The 23,110-nt window shown below is 50.4% G+C and overlaps 1 protein-coding gene across 5 annotated transcripts in view; it reads right to left on the bottom strand.

The window, feature by feature from the left end:
- CTNNBIP1 (catenin beta interacting protein 1) overlaps window positions 1-23,110 on the bottom strand; it is a 53,096-nt gene that overhangs the window by 29,743 nt on the left and 243 nt on the right. For 2 of the 5 annotated variants that reach the window (XM_027110268.1, XM_027110264.1), the window contains exon 2: window positions 119-203. The gene's annotated coding sequence lies outside the window, so the exon portion shown is untranslated. Of the gene's footprint in view, window positions 1-118; window positions 645-674; window positions 1,231-21,799; window positions 23,087-23,110 lie in introns of those variants that run through there. The other 3 variants (XM_027110265.1, XM_027110263.1, XM_027110267.1) reach the window with 3 other exon arrangements.

Genomic DNA, 23,110 nt, shown 5'->3' with positions numbered 1-23,110 from the left:
AAGAAAGGATATGAGATGTGCTAGCTTCACGGTCAGCCCTAGAGCCAGTACCCAAGGCCCTCTCCTCAACGCCGTTCTATGGCCACTCTACCAGACGTCCTTCCCCTGGGGTCCTTACCTGCTTCTGGAAATCACCTTCAGGAAAACAGGTGCTCAACTGTGACGGGCAGGTTGTGGCCGGGGAGAAGGAGGAAGGTGCAGCCCTGTGGAAACACAGAACACAGGTCACGGGAGGAGCCAGGAGGAGCCACGGCCGGTGCTGTGGGATATAGGTGGATGGCGGGAAGCTTGTGGCCAAGGGCCCTGCACGGTCTAGAAATATCTGTATGTCTGGCCAGCCCAGGAACTTGCACCAGCACCCTGGGATAAGGTGCTGGCTGCAGCTATGCACTGTCATTTCCTGCCAAAGCAGGTCACTACACACCCTCCTCCCCTTGGGTTAGTCACCGAGGCCGACTGAGAGCCGCGCTGGGAGATGTCGAGGACCAGAGTGAATCACTTCCGGGCAGCTGATGGGCAAGTCCTGCACCTGCCCGAGAAGGCATCCCACCCACCAAACAACACGACAAGCCAGGCACAGCTACCTCGGCGCTCCGCCCACTTTGTGCTCAGACTTGCATGGTGTTTGTGTGCCTGGGGAACATCTGTAGTTGTATATGGAAACATAAGTTTACATACACACACACACACACACACACACCCCAGATTCAGATAATTTAAAACCTACTAGTCTGGCCACAGGTGTGCTTGCCCCAAACACACCTCTTCTAGGAATCAGAGAACATTCTCTTCTCTTCTTTGGCCTTCCACACACACCCTCATCGTCTGGGTCCTCTGCAGGTTGACCAGGCAGGAGGGAGGCTGCTAATGGTGGGTGGAGGTGCGGGCGGGGGGGCCGGAGTCTCGCCTGCCCGTGGCAGCCCGGCCACCCCTCCACTGCGGCGTGTGGGCCTCAGAGCACTTGGTTTAAAGGTGGACTCCTGGCTCTCAGCCCTGCGGTGAGGACAGATGTCTTTGGATAATTGAGAAACCTATTCTAGGGGACCAAGGGGAGCTCTGCAACCCATCTGTCTTCAGCAATCTCTGCTACTCACCCACCCAAGAGGCTGAGGAAAACGTGCTTTCCAGAGGAAGTGAGATTCAGAAGCCTCCCCGACAGGGAGATGCTGCTCTGACCCTGGGTCTCTGGTCTGCAGAGCCCTTAGACCAGTGATGGCCCTGGGATGGAAGAGCAGTCACCCGCCACTGCCACCCCCGCCACCCTCAGCCTACCCTACGGGAAAGACATTTACAACGATTAATTGCTCTTTTATTCCTCTAGACATCAAAGCACTGAAATACCAAGGATCCCTGGGGAACCTTCTACCCAAGTCCCCACATTCCTTCAAAAAGAGATGAAAAGAGACAACCTTCTCCCACTTCTGAGGGGCTTTAATTTTCCAACTACCCCAACAGCCAATTAGCCTCCTACTGTCTACAGGGCTCGGACTGTCCAAGAAACAGAGAGGAACCTTGGCTTCATGACTTGAAGGAGAGGGCGCCTATGGGATGTGGTGGCTCCTGATGGGACCATCTGGGGACTCACACCAGCTGTTCCATTTGCCACCCGATGATCAGGTCAATGTTCCCAATTTACAGAGGAGGAAACCGAGGACCAAAGCGCCTGGGGCCCCAGAGCCGGTGGAGACGGTGAGCACGCTTCCAGAGCTGGACTCTGTTTCCCGTTCTACTCTGTCGATGGTCAGCTGTGCAATCTGAGGTCAGTCACTGCCCCCTGAGCCCTCCAGTTTGCCACTGGTCAAAAGGAAATCAGGACCTCTACCGTGTCCTCCCTCGGAGGATGCAAGGAGATGAGGGCTGGCTTCGTGAGTATGAGGCCTGGGCACCAGCACAGGTCCGAGCACTCATAAGGGCCCTACTCTTGGCTTAATGCTCTCCTGTTGCCGTCTTACAATTCTGAATAACTCTTTTAACAAGGGGTCCTGCATCGGGTGCCACCAACTATCTAGCCAGTCCAGAATGAGGGCAAGGATGTCAAGTGCTCTCAACTGCCAAGGGGACCGTAACCTTACGTAGACATGACATGGACTCAGGAAAGATTTACTAGAATAAAACCTCTCTAGGTGAACACAGCCCTGTGTCAGGCTCAGGAAGCAGGAGATACAAAGGTGGGGCTGTGACACTAAGCCTGCCTTCCAGGAGCTTCCAGAATGGCTGAGGAAACCACACTGCACAAGGCAAATGGAAAACAACACAAATAATATGTAACAATGAACCAAAAAGATAGGTCAGGTTAAAAACACAAACACTTCCAAGAGTGCCAACTGCACGTAACGTGCCGTGCCCAGCACCTCCCCCTGAGCAGCTCAGAGGTGAGAGGAAAAAACCCAGGGCCTCGACCCAGTGTAGTTAAGTGGCAGAGTAAGGGGATGTGCAAAGCTCTGTGGCAACACAGAGGAAGGGGAGGGACCAGCTCCTAGCAGAAGACCCTGAAACTGGGTCTTGAAGGATGAATAATAGGAGTTTGCTGGTAGAGAAGATGGGGAAGCGCGCTGCAGGCAGAGGGAACAGACATTCTTTGAACAAACAATTACTGAGCATCTGTTTATTATATACCAGGCCCTGTGCTGGGCATTGAGGATACACAGGCGAGCATGCTTGTGATAATGACTCCCAGTGAGCAGGGGAGACAGGCATGAATCAAGTCACACCCTGGTAAACAGAGCCTCAGATGGTGATAAATGATGGGGGTCAGGGGTCGGGGGTGGTAAGTGCAAGGTGCCCTAGGACGCGCAGCTGGGAATCTGACCTCGCCCTGGGGGCAGGCACCCTTGGAGGTGACTTCTGAGCTGTTACTCAGGTCAGGAGGAGCTGGGTTGGGACACACACACACACACACACACACACACACACACACGTAAAGGTCCTCAAACAGGAAGAGACTGGGCCTTTGGGAAAACTGGAGGAAGAAGGTGTAGCTGAGGCCAGGGAGGCAGGTGAGGGGGCTCAAGGTACTGGACCACATGGGTCTCGGGGGGGGTGAGGAGAGGTTCAAGCGGGAGAGTCGGGTAAAGCCTGAGACCCCTGTGGCTGTGGCGTGAGGGCTGCGGTGTGAGGAGAGATGGAGAGAAGCTGGAGGGCAGGTCCCTGCTGGGCCAGGTGAGGGCCGGGCTTGGGCTGCGGGGTGACGGAGAAGGGACGGTGAGGGTGGGAGGGCTTGGGACACTTCAGCAGGTGGAACTGCGGGACAGGAGCAGTGTTGGAGCCTGGACTGCACTGCGGCTGCGGGAGGGGGTGTGGGTGTGACGTGCCAGCTGCCGGTCTGCTGGTGACGGCCCTGAGGACAGGCCAACAGCTGGGGCTGGGCTCCCAGGGCCACGGAGAAGCCCCTGGGTGGAAACAGAGCAGGCTCGTCCTTCAGATGAAGTCGGTATCACCGTGCACATCCACAAAGCGTTCTGGAGGCGGAGTCAGAACGTGGTGACTGACCAGATCCGGGAAACGTCTGGGGCACTTCTAGGAGATGCTGTGCTGGATGGGGCGGGGGGCTGGGGGCCACTTTGGGAAGAAGGAGCGACATGGGTGACGGCGAAGAACTGACATCCTGGCATGTCACGTACCAGCCGCGTGGCCTTGGGGAACGCATTCATCCATGCAATCAACAGACGTTCTGAGCACTTACTGGGACTGGGATACAGCAGTGCAAAAACAGGCCAAAGTCCCTATGTACATTCTAGGGAGAAGGGAGAACAGACAAAATGAAATAAACGAGAAGTAATCAGTGGGTAAATAACCTAGTAAGGAGGAAGGGGATAGGTACTCTGATAAAAAACCGAGCTGGCTGAGAGGAAAAGGAGGTGTCAGTGGTCAGGTGAGCAGGTGAGCCAGGGGAAGCCTGGGGGAGCTGGACTGGGGCCCTGGGCACAGTGGGAGGGACACCAGCGAGGGGAGGAGAGGGAGGGGAGCAGATCAAAGGACAGATAAGGGTGGGGGTGGTGAGGAACACGACCTCCTTCCATGTTCCACGTGCTGCCCAGAATGCTTGGTTTCTCAACCTCAGCACTAGTGACATTCTGGACTGGATACTTCTCTGTTGCGGTGACTGTGCCACCCATGGGAGGTTATTTAGCAGCCTCCCTGGGCTCTACCAGCCAAAGGCACCTCCCCCTTGGTTGTGACAACCAAGCATGTCTCCAGACTTTGCCACGTGCTCCCTGGGGGGTAAAGTCCCCCCCAGGTGAGAACACTGCTTTAAAGAAACAGCTGACATACATTCTGGCTCGCTGTTGGCCGCGCGCTGTTCTGAACCCTCCACGTATATGAATCATTCAGTCTTTGCAACAAGCATCCCTATAAGGTTTTACAAATGAGGGCACTAGTCTATGCTCACCCAGCTAGCCCGTCCTAGTCCGTTTTGGGGCAGGATTCGAACCCAGAACGTCCAGGCTCCCCCCCACCATGGTACACTGCTCTCCAGTAAACAAGTAAGTGGACAGAAACGCGCTCAGCAGAGGAAGGCAGCCCTGAGCCTCATCTGCAGCCCGGGCTGAGAGTCCCACTTGGGGTGGCACCTCAGGTTCCCCAGCGACATCAAAGCTGGGGCACCAGAGAGAACTTCCACAAGCTCCACTCTCAGTAATTAAACCGCAACCTCCCGGAATCTAGGGCCTCGTGAGCAACCACCTTAATAAATAAATTCCACATTTTGGCCTCCTCCATCCAGACCCAGGCTCGGCGTTCTTGAACCGCACTCCACCAGCAGGAGCAAAACAGGTGTAATGACAGCAGAGCCGCTCAGGACGCAGCACCATTCTTAGGTGATGAGCTTGGGATAAGGAATTTGTCCTGAGGTCACCAACCCAAATTCCAGCCTGCCCCAAAGCTCCTTCCTGCTCTGTGAAGCCAGGTGAAGTTGCAGAACAACAGTGATAATTACTGTGGTTGCGAGAGCATTCCTAAGGGCCAGGCACAATGTCAGGCCTGTTCAGCACATGGGGTCCTCACGACAAGCCTGCAAGGCAGGAATTATTCTCATTTTATAGATGAGACAACCAACGCTCAGAGAAGATAAGTAACCTGCTCAAGGCCATGGAGCTAACAGGTGACAAGCCTGGATTTGAAAATCCACGCTTTCTCTCCATCCTATCAGCCCCGTCCAGTTCAGAAGCTGATAGAAACATTAGCCATTTTATTTTATTTTATTTTATTTTTTTGGCCACACCCCATGGCATGTGGGATCTTAGTTCCCCAACCAGGGATCAAACCTGTGCCCCCTGCACTGGAAGCACAGAGTCCTAACCACTGGACTGCCAGGGAAGTCCCATTAGCCATTTTAACTGAAATTGAAATGAAAACCCACTTTACAGGGAAAAGACAAGTCAAAACCCAAAATAACTGCTAATCAGAACATGAAATAAGGCAGTATAAGAACTAAATACAGGGAATGGTTCTTGATGGAATCCAGGGAGGGGAGAGGTGAGGGAGTCATAGGCTGCTATTGGGCAACTGGAGAAAATTTAATAGGGAGTATTTATTAGATATTAGTAGTGTATCAATGTTATATGTGTTGAATGTGATGAATATATTGTGGATACATTGGAAAATATCCTGGTTCTTGAGAGATACAGGCTGAGTATTTAAGGGTGAAATGTCTCAATGCTTCCAACTTACTCTGAAATGGTTCTGGAAAAAAAGTGTGTGTGTGAGTGTGTGTGTATATGTATGCATGTGTGTGAGTATATGTGCGAGCATGTATATGTGAGTGTGTATGTATATATCAGTGTGTATGTGTGAGTGTTGTATGTATATGTGTGTATGTGTATATATGTGTGTGTTTGTATTAGTGTGCATGTGTATATGTGTGTATGTGTGTGAGCGTGTATGTGTATGTGTGTATGTGTGTGTGAGCGTGTATGTGTATATGTATGTTATTGTGTATGTGTGTATGTGTGTTTATGCATGTGAGTGTGTATGTGTGTGTGTGCTTGTGTTAGTGTGTATGTGTTTATGTGTGTGTATGTGTATATATGTGTATGTGTATGTTTATGTGTGTGTACATGTGTACGTGTATATGTATGTGTTTGTGTTAGTATGTGTATATGCGTATGTGAGTGTTTATGTGTGTATGTGTACATGTGTGTGAGCGTGTATGTGTATATGCATGTGTTTGTGTTAGTGTGTATACGTGTATGAGTGTGCTTGTATGTGTGTGTGTGTGAATGTGTTTACGTGTATGTGTATATGTGCGTGTTTGTGTCTGTGTATATGCGTTTGTTAGTGTGTACGTGTGTGAGTGTTTATGTGTATGTGTGTGAGCGTGTATGTGTATATGCATGTGTTAGTGTGTGTGTGTGTGTATGTGTGAGTGTGAGTATGAACAGAGACAGTACGTGCGCAAATACGGCAAAGGTTAACACTGGTGAATCCAGGTAAAGGGCACAGGTGTGTTCACTGCACTATTCCAAGTTTTCTGTAGATTTGAAATCAAAATTAAAGGTCAAGAAAACACTAAAAAGCCCCTGGGAAGTGGGGTCGCAGCAGGAGAGGCTTCAGTTGCTCTGGAGGCCCCAGGGCGGCCCTCATCTGCGGGGGAGCAGCTGGGAAGCCCAGACACCAATAGGCCCTCCTCCCCGGCCGCAGGTCTGCTGCACAGGAGATTCCGGAACTCTCAACACCCACCCTCCCAACACCTCCTACCTCAGAGCTGCCACCTGCCCCTTCACAGCAACAGGGCACTTTCTCTTCCAGGTGTGAGCCGCTCTGATGAAGGCCCTTCGGTGAACTTCTCGAAGCATTAAAATCAAATCCACATGACATCATTCAAAGCCGCCCAACATCCAGAGCGCAGCCACCCTGCCTGGCTGCCCAGACAACAGGGGGAAAGGCATCAACACAGAAAACCAGCCAGCCTGGGGAGGGGGCTTCGGGGTGCACCTTCCTTTCCATGGCCTGACTCCCCTCGGAGAGAGCCTGCCAGCCACTCTTGCACATAGAGCGTCACACAAACCAGAGGACACGGGGGCAGGCACAAACCCGCATGCTAGACAGGAAGGGGCTCCCTCCACTGCACCCTCGGGCAGGGGCGGGCAGGCAGCCCCTGGCCATCCACCACGGTCCCTGCTTGGCGCTGGTTCTCAGATGGGGGCACTTGGCAATGTCTGGAGAAAGGAGGATTTTTGATTGTCACAACTGGGAGGATGCTCCTGGGAAGAACCACCTACAGTGCACAGGACGCGCCCCGTCCCCCCAGCCCCACGCCCATAGTGCCGAGGATGAGAAGCCCTGCCGGGTGGCCACCTTCATTACCACTTGCACCAGGCTCATTCAGCACCTCCAGCCTTCACATCTGCTGTACCCTCAGCCTAGAATGTTCCTCCCTATTTACTGTTCACTGTTCAATCGTTACCTTTTTGAAGCCTGTGTTTGCACACTCACCCAAATTTCCTCTACTCAAAGCACTGCACAAGCACTGCACCTGGGTGTCTGTGCCTCTATTTCCACCTCCAAACTGGAAGCTCTCTGAGGGCAGGCCACAGGGTGGTTTAAGTCCTTCGTGGGCCCAGGCAGCCTTATTCTCACAGACATATTAAAATGGACCCAGGGACCTCCCTGGCGGTCCAGTGGTTAAGACTCCGCGCTGCCAATGCAGGGGGCCCAGGTGCGGTCCCTGGTCAGGGAACTAGATCCCGCGTGCCGCAACTAAAGATCCTGCATGTCGCAACTAAGACCCGGTGCAGCCACATAAACAAATAAATAAATGGACCCATAGCTCTCATTAAATAGAATTCTCATATAACTCCTATGAGTAGAGGGAGCAGATACTTTTTCTTCTCAGGTCTCCAGTATTTTTGTGGACCCTCGAAAAGCTTGAAGACCGTAGGCTCTGTGCTGAGGAATCTGGTGGGTTCCTGCTGCTGTCAGTCACATCTGGAGTCCCATGCACAGTTAAGTGAATGAACAGATTTCAGATTCACCTGGGAACCACGAAGGAAGCCCCCAGCCTCAGAATGTCCTCACCTCAGAGAACCTAAGACATCAAGGAACTGAAGGAGCCTGCATGTACAGACTATAAATGTTGATGTAACTGGATTGGTAAAAGGCGTCTGTTTAAAACTTCCAGGGACTTCCCTGGTGGTCCACTGGTTAAGACTCTGCGCTTCCACTGCAGCGGGCCCGGGTTCGATCCCGGGTCAGGGAACTAAGATCCCGCATGCGGCACGGCCAATAATAATAATAATAAAAGCAAAAACTTCTGGTTAAAAAAAATTTTATCCTGTGATTTTGGCCTGATTGGTAGAAAAGGTTACCCAGAGCTCACTGTCTCTTCAAGTCCTTTTTACAGCTAAGCAAGAGTACCTGGCAGGCCTGCTCTGACAGCCTCCGCGGTTCAGCCAGCACAATGCAAACAGGAAGGGAACACGGAGCCGGGGGAAGTTTCCTCGGCTGCACTGAGACACTCAGATCCCGGGCGAAGTCCTTAAGCTCTGTAGTTCTTACCGAGGGACGTGCAGGTGGCGGTTGTATCCCTGCACAGTAGGGGGACAAGGACAGAAGGAAAGAAAGGCATCTTCTGACCTAATTTAAAAAGAGATTCTTTTTTCCTTCCCAGAGAACAGCTGGAGCCCTGGAACCTGGCCAAGCCGGAGCCTGAGACCTGAAATCAGGAACCAGTGCGCCTACAAAATCCGGCTCCGGATTTTCCTCTGATTCAGTCTGACCTTTGGCCTCCTGCAGGTTCCAAGGGGGTGGGTAATGCAGACTCCAGAGCCCTTGTCTATTTATGAGTGGATGTAAGGGCAGGCACTCCCAGCTTGAGCGGGTGCAAGCACCGCCTCCCACTCCTAGGCAGGCTCTCTCGAGCTGGACGGCCTTCACCGCGGGCTGAGCGGCACCTGGCAGTGTCAAAAGCTCACCTGTGCAGGCTGGTGGCAGAAGGACACCTTTTCTCTCCTGTGACCTAGATCAACATCTGAGATGCCCCCAGCGTGCTGACAACCCACCACCACCACCACCCCAAAGGGAAAACTCAATCTGCATTGCTGGTCAGCCTTCTTAGGGATCAGGCTGAAGTCAAATTGGGGCCGGAAGGACCAGTTCCAAGCCTAATAATCCCAGGGAAGGAGCCTGGCCAGGTTTCACAGACCTTGGGTCACCTCCAGAGAAAGAGGCCAGAATGGAAATTTCAACCCACGGAAGCTCCATCAACCCCACTGCCCACAGCTAGGCCAACTCTTGCAGGGTCACCATTTAAAACGTTAATTAAATTGGGAAATTTAAAAGTTGTTGTTTTTTGGTGGCGGGGCTGTTTTTTTTTTTAAAGAGGAAGGGGAAAAACTGACACAGTGCTGTTTATTTATCAGGAGCTACATAAGGTCCCTTCACTCAGAGCCAGATGGGCTCGTTCACACCAGCCTCCTGCCGAAGGGGACAAGCCTTGTTCTCAGGGGCAGGCCCAGATAAGGCGGCTCAGGTCTTCCGATGCCTGCCAGCAGGTGGGCTGCTCAAGGACCACTGCCCTCTCCAGCTCTGCCCCCACTATCCCTCCATCCCTTCCCTCCGTTGAAGTCTCCTATAACTGGTTCAAATAAATAAGTTTCCCGGACCAGGCTCACTGTATCCCCTCAGAATGGGGCCAGAAAGGCCTCCAGCTTCCTGTTGCGAGAATTAGGTCCTGAAACCAATTGGGCTGCTCGCAGGGCAAGGGCTCAGTCTCCCTGGGGTGGCCTCCAGAGCCAGCCCACTCCTCACTGCCCAGCTCTGGGGATGGCTGTCCTCAGGACCCAGCTGAGAGGCCCCAGGCCTGGCTTCCTGGGTGAAGCTTCTCATAAACTCTCAAGAACATAAGTTTTAGGATTACTGCCTCCTCTTTCCTATAGGCTTTCAGCGTACAGGTACGTGTTAATTTGCATAAAAATAAAGCTATGTTTGTTTACCTCGAACACATATCCATACTGTTGCAATACACTGCAAGCATTCATTACACCCTCATGTCACATAAGCCACACTGTTTGTTTGTTTGGATAACTGCTTCTGCTCCGTGACACAGGCCGTGACCTTCCCCCTCCTTTCCCTCCAGCCACCTCAGAACAAAAAATAATCCAAGGAAGAAGGAAACCTCCCCCTAAGAGGCTGCTGAACACTCAGTTTCCTTCCTCCCTAAATGTTTAACAAGCTAATAATCAAAATAAAAAAGATTTTAAACAGAGGCAACTTCAGAATCTACATGTGTTCATTCCATTAACTTGCTGGGGAAGTAGCATGAAGATGAGAACTTCTGATGGGTCACAAAACTCATCCAGTCTGGAGACAATGACGCTGGAGGCTGGAGGGGAAGGGAGGGATCAGGGAAAATGCACAGGCTCTGAGGAGACAGGAAAACACAGCGCCCCAAACAGCAGGAATCCACCCACAGTCACCTGCTCAGGGCCAGGGCCACCGTGGAAGAGCTCAGGAGAGTGGACAGAAATGGATGGGAGGCCTTAGGGGCTGTGTGAAAGCTCTAAGAAAGAAACTACCCCCAATCCCAGGGGGCTGCACACAAACACCCAGACCAGTGTAGGGGAGGAAAACTTTTCCCTTCTTCCCTTTAAGGTCTTTGGTTGGTCTAATAATTAAATTGACAGGAGACATTAACAAGAGAAAAACAAATTTAATTTCGTACATATGGGAGCCCCAAAGATATGTGGCTTGAAGAAGTGACCAGAGCAGGCATCTTTTATATCTTTTAGACAAAGAAACGATAAATTTGTGAAGAATTGACAAGACAAAGAAGCTTGGGCTTGGGGTAGTAAATTAGTGAGGAAGTAACAAGGTTTGTTTATACAGCCTTCTCAGCCTTGAATCCCCTGTCTCTGGTGATAAGGATGCCTTCTACCCCCTGGTACAGGGAAGGTACCTTTCACATGGGAGATTTATTTCCTGCTTTCAGGGGGATAAAGGAGGGTCAGAGGGCCCTTCTTGCACTGGCTGTTTCTCAGGAAACTATAATTCAAAATAATCAATATGCCAAAGTGGTATATTTTGGGATGGCATATTCTGCTCCCCACCCACTCAGCACGCCCAGATAATCCAGTTCAGAAGCCAAAGCCCCATCATCCATTTGTAATGACATCCTCCACCCCGAAAGCCATGGAACCATTAGTCACCAAGTCACAGAAAGGGAGAAGAAGCTCCCAGCAAAACTGGCCTGCGAGCGCTCCCCTGGCAAAAAGACTCCTGGTTTTAAAGGCCAGCTATTCACCTCAGACTGTCAAATTTCATAAAATGAAACCCAGGACCTTTCACAAGCCCATATCCACAAAATGCAAGCAAAATCTGACCTCCTGCAAAAACTCTCAGTTGAGAGGAAAAAGCTTATATGGAGGTTCGGGAGAGAGAGAGGTTAGTTACACTACACATTAGTTTGATGGTATTCCTGAGGATTAAGACTTTAAGTCTCAGAGAACTAAACTTCCTTGCAAATTTACCTGGAGCACATGACACAATGTTAAAACAAAACAAAAACAGAAAATATAGGCACCAATGCACTGGTTCTTACCTGCTTCTAGAAAAGTCATGTAAGTCTGCCAGAAAGATACTCAGTCATAAGACTTCCAAGTCCCAAATAGAATAACTCACCCAAAAAAGAAGTTCCAGGACTTCCCTGGTGGCACAGTGGTTAAGAATCGCCTGCCAATGCAGGGGACACGGGTTCGATCCGGTCCGGAAGATCCCACATACCGCGGAGCAACTAAGCCCATGCGCCACAACTACCGAGCCTGCACTCTAGAGCCCACGAGCCACAACTACTGAGCCCATGTGCCACAACTACTGAAGCCTGGGCACCTAGAGCCCATGCTCCGCAGCAAGAGAAGCCACCGCAATGAGAAGCCTGTGCACTGCAACAAAGAGTAGCCCCCGCTCACCACAACTAGAGAAAACTCGTGCACAGCAACGAAGACCCAAAAAGCACCAAAAAAAAAAAAAAAAAAAGAATTTTTTTTAACAAGTTGCTGAGCACTTAAATTTTCTGTCTTTTATTATTGTTTTTGAATATTTTTTAACATTTATTTTATTTAATTTATTTATTTTTGGCTGTGCTGGGTCTTTGTTGCTGCGCATGGGCTTTCTCCAGTTGTGGTGAGTGGGGACTACTCTTCGTTGTGGTGCGCAGGCTTCTCATTCTGGTGACTTCTCTTGCTGCGGAGCATGGGCTTCAGTAGTTGCGGCATGCAGGCTCAGTAGTTGTGGTGCACGGGCTTAGTTGTTCCACGGCATGTGGGATCTTCCTGGACCAGGGCTCGAACCCACGTCCCCTGCATTGGCAGGCAGATTCTTAACCACTGTGCCACCAAGGAAGCCAAATTATTATTATTTTTTTTTTTTGGCTGCAGGAGCTCAGTTCCCCGACCAGGGATTGAACCTGGGCCACAGCAGTGAAAGTGCCGAATCTTTTTTTTTTTTTTAATTTATTTATTTGGCTGCTCCAGGTCTTAGTTGTGGCACGTGGGATCTTTAGTTGCGGCATGCATGCAGGATCTTAGTTCTCTGACCAGGAATCGACTCAGGCTCCCTGCATTGGGAGCATGGAGTCTTAGCCACTGAACCGCCAGGGAAGTCCCGAAAGTGCCGAATCTTAACCACTAGAGCACCAGGGAACTCCCTCTCTTTCATTGCTATTAAGAAGCAGTATTTTCCTACATGTATCTTTTTTTTTTTTTTTTTTTTTGCGGTACACAGGCCTCTCACTGTTGTGGCCTCTCCCGTTGCGGAGCACAGGCTCCGGACGTACAGGCTCAGCAGCCATGGCTCACAGGCCTAGTCGCTCTGCGGCATGTGGGATCTTCCCAGACCAGGGCATGAACCCGTGTCCCCTGCATCGGCAAGCGGACTCTCAACCACTGCGCCACCAGGGAAACCCCTACATGTATCTTTATGCTTTTGTCTGTCTATAGGATAAATCCCTACAGTCTTAGTTGCTACAGCAAAGGGTGCATGTGTTTAAATGTTTAATATTTTGCCAAGTTGCCCTCCATGGACATGGTGACCTTTTATGTGCCCCCCAAAATGGTGCAAGAACACCTGTTTTCCCCCATACCTTGGCAGAAGTTGATTTGTTGCTAATCTGATAGGTGGAAGTGGTATATCATTATAGTTTTAATTTGCATTTCCTGATGAGGAAATAGAGCATCATTTCAGATCATTAAGAGCAATCTGTTATGTTGTTTGCCCATTTCTTTCTTGGGTTGGCAGTCTTCTTCTTGTTGATCTACAAGTGCTCTTTATATATTAAGGCAGTTTGTCCTATGGCTGTGATATTTGTTACACGTATTTCCCCAATTTGTCATTGTTCTTTCGATTATATTATTTTATCCATGTAGAGTTTTGATTTTTATGTAATCAGATTTTAACATCTTTTATTTTATAACTTACAGATTTCATTTCATATTATTTCCTTCTCCCACTGTTTTCTTTTAATATACTTACTATTTTGTACTTTTAAAACTTTGCTCCATAACTGAGTGATCCACAAACCCAGCCTCACCAGAAGCGGGGCAGGTTGGCATTGTGTGCCTCCAGTGGGACGTGGACAATGTCAGCTACAATCATTTCTCACCAAAATGTTCACCTTTACTCCAATTCTAAGGAAAACCAGACTAATAGTCAATAGTCCTGGATTTTAAAAAATGTTAATGTCGTGATAGACAAAGAAAAGCTAGTGAACACTCTAGGCTAAGGGAGAGGAAAGAGCTTGGGAACCTAGTGAAGTTGAGATCTTCAGTTGGATCCCAGATTAAAAACTGGTGCAGGCCAAAGTGAGGGGCGTGGTTGGGAAAGTTGGATGTGGGCTGTATATCAGAGAACACTGCTGGGTCAATAGTAAATTCCTTGGGGCTGAAAATAGTATTGGGATAATGTCGGAGCATGGCCTTAGGAGATGCAAAGTATCTGATACCTGCAACTTGCTTTTTTTCTTTTTAATAAGGGCAGCTCTTCAGCTTTCTTTTTTTTTTTAAAATAAATTCATTTTTGGCTGCATTGGGTCTTCGTTGCTGTGCGCGGGCTTCTCACTGCGGTGGCTTCTCTTGTTGCGGAGCACAGGCTCTAGGAGCATGGGCTTCAGTAGTTGTGGCACACGGGCTCAGTAGTTGTGGCTCGTGGCTCTAGAGTGCAGGCTCAGTAGTTGTGGCACATGGGCTTAGTTGCTCCGTGGCATGTGGGATCTTCCCGAACCAGGGCTCAAACCCGTGTCCCCTGTATTGGCAGGCGGATTCTTAACCACTGCGCCACCAGGGAAGCCCACAACTTGCTTTCAAATCGCTCAGTATAAGTATAACCAATCAAAAGAATGCCAGGGAACCATTAAAAGGAGTGGGGTAGCTGTAAATGACCTCAGACACTAACTTAACGGCTCTGTGCCTCAGTTTGCTCATCTGCAAACTGTGGACAGTAACAGTCCTTAGTTCACAGGTTTGTTGTGAGGAATAAACGCATTAACATAAGCAAAGCACTTTTAACAATACCCAGCACAGGAGAAGTGAAGCAGTATTAGCCAAATGATGACGATGATGATGATGGTGGAACAGAATGAGTTCCAGTACTTACCGTGAAGTGAAAAAAGTAAGGTGCACGACAGTGTGTATACAGTGTGGAAACAAAACAGTGCACATCGGGCACGTGTGCAGTCAGCGCGTACCTGATGCACTTGTACGTGTGTAGGAGGTCTCTGGTTAAGATGCACAAGACATCCACTAACAGGTGTCTTTTTCGAGGCGTCTCTTTCAGGGAGGGAGGAAGACTTAGTTTTCAACAATTAGCCTTTTGAGTTCTGTACTATGTATATATTACCTACTCCAAAAAATCCCAACGGTATATTTTTTAAAGGACGTGGAATGGGGTCAGAAGAGGAGAATAAAAGATCTTCCTCCACTTTGGTGGCTGGTTGCCCAGCCAGCCAGTCCAGTGCCGTGGCCGCTGTTGAGCACCCAAGCTCTGCCACCATCGCTCACAGGCCTGCGAGAGCTCTTCTCTTCCTCAGAGACGGGAGGTGAGGGTGGACAGCCAGTCCCGGAGCAGACGTAAAGTGATGGCTCTCGGGTGGCAGCAGCAGCTTCCCTGGGGTAGGGATGAAGGACTCTGCCCCTGTGCTGGCTGACTCTGCCCCACCACGTCCCACCGTAAGCTCCGGAAGGCCGTTCTGCGCAGGAAAGTAGAGCCAGGGCCCTGGAGAGACACCCGTAAGCCAGCCTACCAGCCTGTAGGCCCCACCGTGCTCCCTCTAAGAATCACCAGCACCCCATCTTCCTGCAACTCCAGCGATCGGCTGTGGAGCACATAGCGGGCAACGGCGCTCACAGAGGTCTGAGGTCACAGCTCAGCGGACCTGACCTTGGCGGTTTCTCCATCACCTCTGCTCCTTCCTTAGTAAGTAAGACTGCATCATCCAGGGGCTCAGAACTACCCCCTTACCACTTAAAATCTCCAGGTCATCTCGGCAGCACCCACAGCCTCGTGTGTTTAAACTGTCTTCCTCCAACGCCCCTGCCCCCAGCCCCGCCGCAGGAGAAACATAAAATTATAAATGGAAAATCATTCAAATGCTCTCTACCTGGAGAGAATGGAAGAAACCTAGAGGGTCCGAAACACATTTTAGTTCATATTCCTGCAGCAGAAGGACATACTGTGAGGACAAGGGTCAGGATGGATCGGTCTGTCGGAAGCCAGGGCTGCCTGGGGCAGGGGGCGGGGAGGCCTTGGTCTGGGCAGGGAGGTCAAGGCTAACCCATCTCTTTGGAAACTGGGCCCCTGGTTCGCCAGGTGATTTAGCTGGAAGAACAAGGGTGGGGCCCACACTGTGAAAGGTGTCTGAATCCAAAAGGGACCCTGACCCCCGAAGGAAGCCCCACTTGTGGAAGCCGGAACTGCAGAACGACAAGGCGGTAACTTCATCTGTTTTGGAGTTGTTATTCAGTTCAGGGACACGGACCACAGGATTCCAGCAGCAGGAAACATGTGGGCTGGATACTCAGGAGATACTCAGGCTGAAAAAGCCTTAATTGGAGCTGGTCTCCAAAAGCCTCCCACCCAGCTCTCCACGTGGGAGAGAAGATGGAAGTGGGTCACATTCTCCCAGCTGAACCGGCAGCACCGTGGGCTCCGAACACACAAGAACAAGCCCAGGGGCACTGAGTGACCTGGTCTCCTCGCCAGACTGGCCTTTTCCTCCTGATCAGATGCTGGATGGTTCTGAGGCCCTCCACACTGAAGGGGCACCTGGTCAGCACCAGGAAGGTAGTGACACTGCAGGGGCTGGTGAAAGTAACATTGCCCGGGAGCGGAGCCCTGTCCTGGCACCTTCCTCTCACTCTGGATGTGGGCAGGCGCCTCTGCCAGCCCTGTGCCCTCTCCACCCCAGCTCTGGCCTGAGGGCTAGTGGAAGAACACTGGGTGCTTTTGCAGAAACTGCTGGGCCTCCCTGACCGCACTCTTTGGAGGGATCCTGAGGCCTGTGGCTGGGCAGACCTGGGGAAGAAAGAACCCTCCCCCACCCCACTCTGCATAAACTGACCCCAATGGGGGCTCACAGACAGAGGTGTCCCTGGCATCATGCCGAGAGCACCGATGCAGCCAGCCCCACAGCCTGCCCGCCTCCGTATGCCTGCTTTCCAAAGTTGGCCAAGGGAGACCTGTCAGGCAGGCAGGGAATTCCGGGGAGACAAGCACTGATGGTCTTCTCATAAGATAGGCACTGGATTGATGGCATAACTTCAGAGAGCTGTGGGGACTTCCCTGATGGCACAGTGGCTAAGAATCCGCCTGCCAATGCTGGGGACACGGGTTTGAGCCCTGGTCCGGGAAGATTCCACATGCCGCAGAGCAACTATGCCCGTGCGCCACAACTACGGAGCCCACGTGCCACAACTACTGAAGCCCGCACGCCTAGAGCCCGTGCTCTGCAACAAGAGAAGCCACCGCAATGAGAAACCCACACACAGCAACGAAGAGCAGCCCCCGCTCGCCGCAACTAGAGAAAAGCCCACGCGCAGCAACGAAGACCCAACAGAGCCCAAAATAAATAAATAAATAAATAAAATTTATTTGAAAAAAAAACTGTGAAAAGAGCTCAATGCCATGATCGTTCTTCCCTGACTTGAACTTGGGTAACAAAGGGTTAATAAGCTTTTAAGTGGAAACGTAGTTCTTACTAACTGGGACTGCCAAGGTGCTAACTGTTTCTACAGACACCCACACTAGCACAGCTTTTGTTAAGTGTGACACACAAGGGCTCCAATCTACTAACTCTTCCCCAGCTCTTCTGGGAAGCCAAACCCAACCCTCCACCGTAACGTCCGTCCAGGGCAGGTACCCATGCGGCTGATGTGGACATCTGGAAATTACATCCTGACTCTCCTCCCGAGAGTTCAAAACACTCACCAACATGTTCGTGCTTTAGTCACACGACTCCCAACTAGATAGGAAGCCTCTTGGCCCTAGACTCTAAGATTTGTACGATAAGAACTAATTCTACCCTGCTCACCACAGTATTCCCTACCATGAGTATACCCTGCTCACCACAGTATTCCCAGGGCCTACCATGGGGCCCAGATCGTAATAAAAGTTCAGTAAATATTTATTACTTGAATCAGTGAGTTATTAGGAGGAAGGAGGAAAGGAAGGATGAATGGAAGATAGTCATCACCTCTTGCTATCTCTGTGTTCTTGGTTTATATTACAAAGACATCACCGCCGAGATTAGAAACCAAGCCCTATAACCCCCTTCTCTGCCCTGCCATCAACGGTCCTCGAACCTGTTACGATGCACAGTTTACATGCTGCTTCCAGAAGCTTCTACAGAACAACATGAACATGAAAAATGGAGAAACTTTCATGACCTTCAATCCTTAAGAAACTTCGGAAGGAGGAAGCCCCCCAACAGAAGGACACCTTTCCCTCTGGGGGCTGTTGTCTTCCCCCTCTAACAAGGCTCTGCAGAGGATCAGGACATAATAGGTCTTTAATGACAGAGTATAAGCAGTTGGGGCTCAGTGCCCTTTCATAAAAGAAGTTCAAAAGCACTTTGGCCCAAACATCACAATGCCCCTGGGAGCTATTAAGGCACAAGGATCATTATCCCCATTTACAATTGAGGAAAGTAAGGCAAAGGGAGGTGACTTAGTTTGCCCAAGGTCAGATGAGACAGGGAAAAGGCACAGGATTCAAACTCTTTGCAGCAGCCAGCGCGCTAACTCTGGGCACCCTCACAATGTCATCCACGCTGGGCTTAAGGGAGATGTCTTTTCTTCTCTGTTGTTTCTGCTGCAAGGCAGCATCTAATATGGTGTCCAGAACTCACACACAGGAGTCCCACCAACTGGGTCTCAATCTTGACTTTGTTCCCAACTATCTTCACTTCAAACAGCTTATTGTACTTAACCTTTCCAGGCCTCAGCTTCTGAATATGCAAAATGGTAATAATGCTACTTAGAAACTACAGTGAAGACTAAGTGAGAAAAAGTACAGAAAATGTCATCATTCATTTTCTAAATGAGTACGCATCACTCTCATAATGAAAAAAAACAAAAACAAACAAAAGAACAACAGTAACAAGAGAAAAAGGTTGCACCCACTCCGGGTTTAGTTTTTACAAGGAGACAGGCAACACGTGACTAACAAGCATTTCCGATTCGGCCACTGAAATACGCCAGAACCCTGAGAGTGACTTGCAGCACAAAAGTCCTATTTGATTCCTACCAACTCTCACTGGCCTCTCAAGGTTAGCAGAGCAGGTTGGCATCACGGACACTGACAGACAAGGGGATGCCTGAGTGAGGATTTGAAAGGCTGGCCAACTGCCCTCAGTCTGAAGAGGCCAACTTTGGATTCCTGGTGAGTTGAACTCCTGGGTTTGAAACTCCATTTCTGCTGAGCTTCCCAACTCCACTCAGCCCAGACTAAAGACAGCCAATGCTTTCTAGGTACCACCATACTTGGATCAAGTGATGTGCAGGAGTGTAGATCAAATAATGATACAGGAAGTGTTCAGAGGTGACAGTGTGGCCTGGTGGTACTCAGCAGGGGACTGGTAGAGAAATGGGGATGGGGTCGGGGGGGAGGAAAGCTGCCCAGTCAATATTGGTACACTTCCAACAAAGACACTGTGACAGGGAATTCCCCGGTGGTCCAGGGGTTAGGACTCTCATGCTCTCACTGCCAAGGGCCTGGTTCAGTCCCTGGCCAGGGAACTAAGATCCTGCAAGCTGAGCGGTGCAGCCGAAGAAACAAAACAAAACAAGACACTGTGAAGACACTGTGACATACAGGTATGTGGGGGTCCCTGATGCACATAAGAACAGCAGCAAAACTCCAAGGTTACGCCAGAGTCACTACCATGACAAGAAGCTTTTCCTTATGCAGAGAACAGGACAAGCTGCTGTACAGGACAAGATGCTAAGAGCTGGCGATGCTCATTCATTCAACTCAAGAAACATTGACCAATTACCTACATACTCAGGGGAGAAAGGTGGCTTGATGGAATCTGCAGGACACACAGACACACACACCTGGAACTTCCTTAAGTTAGCTGATGGATCCCACATCACCTGGGTACCTAGGTCAGAGACATGAGAAACCTGAGGGCAATAAATACAACACTGATGGCCTCCAAAAGCCTTCCCAGGACAAGGAGAGCCTGCTCACTGCTCTTCCAATCGTCCGGGTCTTTCTCCTAGGATGGACCCCCAGGAAAGGTTCCTGTGCAGTGACCTCCCGCTGTTCAGAATTGAAGAGTAAAATCCAAACTCCTCACTGTGGCCACAGACCCCACTCCTGCCACCTCCTCACTCAGTACACTCCAGCCGCCATAGGCTTCTTGCTTCTACTGTCCTCTCTGCCCATCCGCAGGGTCTCCATTCAAAGTTACCTCCTCAGAGCTCGCTAAAATTATGACCCAGGCACTCTCCATCTCATTGCCCTGTTTTATTCTCCGTGCATCTCTTTTCACCATCCTACATTATTTTGTTCACTTGTGTACTTGTTTACCGTCTGTCTCTCCCACTAGAATGTAAACTTCATTAGATCACGCAACTTGGTGATCTTGTTCTTGGCTATATCCCCAGCATCTACAACAGTGCCTGGCACACAGTAGGTGTTCAATAAGCCATACAATTTAAGAAATATTTATTGCGTGCCTACAAAGTCTAACTGTAGACCAAAAAAAAAAAAAAAGACAAAATCTCTGCCCTAAAAGAGCTTAAATTCTGATGGGAGATAAAAATCAGATTAAAAAAATGGTGAAATAACAGCTACTACTTCAACCAAGCCATACCAAGGTGCTCAGTGCTCTTCTAAGCATCTAATAGGTATTACTTAATTTAAGCCTCCCAACAACTCCATGAAGTATTAATATTTTATAGATGGGGAAACTGAGGCACAGAGAGGTTAAGTTACTTGCTGAAGGTCACGAAGCTCATGATGGCAGAACCAAGACCCAAACCCAGATAGTCTTGGTATGAAGTCCATGCTCTGATTAAGAGCTATGCTTCCTATCTGCCGAGTGTTGAGTAACTACTTGGTCAGCACCCTCAGCAGCTGTTCCTTGTAGGCAGAGCTGGAGAGAGAGCAGGCCCATCAAGGAAGGGCTGTGAGCTCAGTGACATGGAGTCTGCTGGGTTGACGCCCGTGGTGCACTCTGGTTGAGGAGGAATCTAATGAAAAGACATGGACAGGGTCAGGATTCCTGGGCTCTAGTTTTAGGTGCTGTGAGACACCCAGGCAAGTCAACTCGTACTTGATGAGTGTACTTTTGGGGCAGGATCTAGATGCTGTGAGGGATGGAAAAGCTGAATCCAATAGAGACCCTGGCCTCAGAAAGCTTAGGGTCATGCAAGTGCATACGAAGCTGAGAGGTAGAAAGTGACGGATACCATTAGCAAATGTACAAACAGCTATGGGATTTCAAAAGAGTTACTCACTCTCTAGGGACCACAGGTGCCCAACCGTAAGAGGGGCCCGGCCCCACGGTCCTTTATAGCTCGGATGTGTTCTGACAGCCCAGACTTGGAGCAACGTGGAGATCAAGTTTTATTCTGGTTAATGGTTCAAGTTCACGGCCACTGAGCTGCTCTCCCACCCACCATGAGATCAGTCCCAATATCTTTGGGCAACATCTTACAGCAGAGGCAGGGCAATAACGCTCTCATTTAAATAATGCAGCCGGATGTGGGAATGAAGCCCAGTGTGTTCTGCCCTCCTCCACCTCGAACTGATTTTTAAGCCTACAAACCCTCTTCCCTCAAGGAGGGGGTGGGTGACGTTTCTGTGAGCACCTTGTTAGAATGTGGAGACTGCTCCCTATTCACCCTGTTCACATCAGTATCTCTAGAGTTTAGCACAGTACCTGGCCCACAGCAGGTGCTGAGTAAGGTTTGCTGAGCTAAACCTGAGCTTGGTCAGGTCCAGAAATTCTCTGCCAGAAGTATAACTCGAAGTCGGTGTTCCCTGAAGTTTTGCTTTAAAGCTCTGAGCCTCTCTCGGGGGGAGCAGACTGGTTTTACCTATTCACTTCTGCTACCCCTACTCTGGTCCAAGCCACCATCATCCCTTGACCGGAAGCGGCAACAGTCTGTCTCCCAATTAGTATCCCTGCTCCTTACAATCCAGTCTCAATAGAGCAGCCAGAATGATCTCTGAAAACAAATCAGATCTTATCACCTCTTTACTTAAAATCCACCTGTGGTTTCTAACTGCACTTGGAATAAAATCCAAACTGGCTCTTCCCTCCTTCACAGCACTTACCATGACTAAAATTATTTTGTCCACTTACTTGTTTAATCCCTCCTCTTCAGAAGGTCAGCTACAGGAGGGCAGGGGCTGTGTCTCTCTTCACCACTGTAGCCCCCGGTGCTTGGAATGCTGCCTGACACATACACAAGGACCACTCACTCCACCAGGAAACCATGAATGACACACTGGCATTTAACAGCCAGCACCTTTATTTATAATTCAAAGTCCTGCTTTAAATCAAAGGAAACTTGGTCTCTCTGGACACTTTAATGGCCCAAGAGATCAGTATCACTTAGAGTCTAAAGCCAGGAACTAGAGCCCAGTAGTTGTAACAGGGAGCTAAGAGCCAAGATACTTGGGAGCAGAACCTCAGGACAAACTCTGACTTGCCTCCAGGTCCCTTGCCCACACACCCTGTGCCTCAATTTACCCAGCCGTCGGCCAGGCACACTTCCCTAAGTAGTGTGAGTGACAGGAGACAAAGTAATTAACAGCTATAGTGTACTTAGATTCTCAGATAGGAGGTGCTGCCAGCCTCACATCTCATTATTCATAAAACTCTTCATCTGCGGCCAACACAGGCCTCCTGGGCCTTCCCAGGGGCTAACCTGACAGCAGGTACTGCTCAGACAAGTTCAGCACACACGAGAGAGGCAGGCATGCGGGCCCTAACAGAGGTTGGGTATCAGACCTAAGTGTCTCGGTTACCAGGTTCAAGAAAAAGGAAAGTGGTCGGGGTGGGGATGATGGAAAGGAGGCGAGAAGTGCAGTCTTGCAGGTTCACATACACACGCCTGCCATACAGGTGAGATGTATGCCTACAATGTGCACCGTCTAGGAACACTCACTAGGAGAGGTGGGATGGGGACACGACAGTTCAACCAGACTAGGGAGAGGAACCGTGGATCAGTGACCAGATCTTGGCAGCATTTAGTTTGGGAAAATATGGGAGGGCTCTATACAGAGGGTCAGGATGCTGAAAGCAGGGCGCAGGTGAGGGAAGACACAAGAGGGCACGGGACCTGGAGTGCCGACAGACGGTGACAACCCCGCCAACGCGGTGGGGTGAGCAACAGAGTGGATGGCTCGGACACCTGTGGAGGCGACCCCCGGGGTAAGGGGGGTTGAGGACCGCTGGATGGTGGTCTGTCGCGGGGGCGGCGAGTGGCAGGAGCAGCGGGGGCCAGGTGGGGCAGGAGGCCCGGCCCAGACCAGGGCGCCGTGCCGGGGGTCCGGCTGGTGGGTCCGAGCGGAGTCGGGGGCGCCCTCCACGGCCCCTCCCCGAGAGACAAAGGGCCGGCGGCTCCCCCGAGCCCCGGCGCGGCGCGGGCCCAGGCGCTGAGGGCGAGGG

Source organism: Aethalodelphis obliquidens, unplaced genomic scaffold (genome assembly GCF_003676395.1).
Source record: "Aethalodelphis obliquidens isolate GAN/ISIS:26980383/991018 unplaced genomic scaffold, ASM367639v1 scaffold9, whole genome shotgun sequence".
Lineage (NCBI taxonomy): Eukaryota > Metazoa > Chordata > Mammalia > Artiodactyla > Delphinidae > Aethalodelphis > Aethalodelphis obliquidens.
Note: the sequence above shows the minus strand (reverse complement) of the source record. Positions and strands in the feature narration are given on the sequence as shown.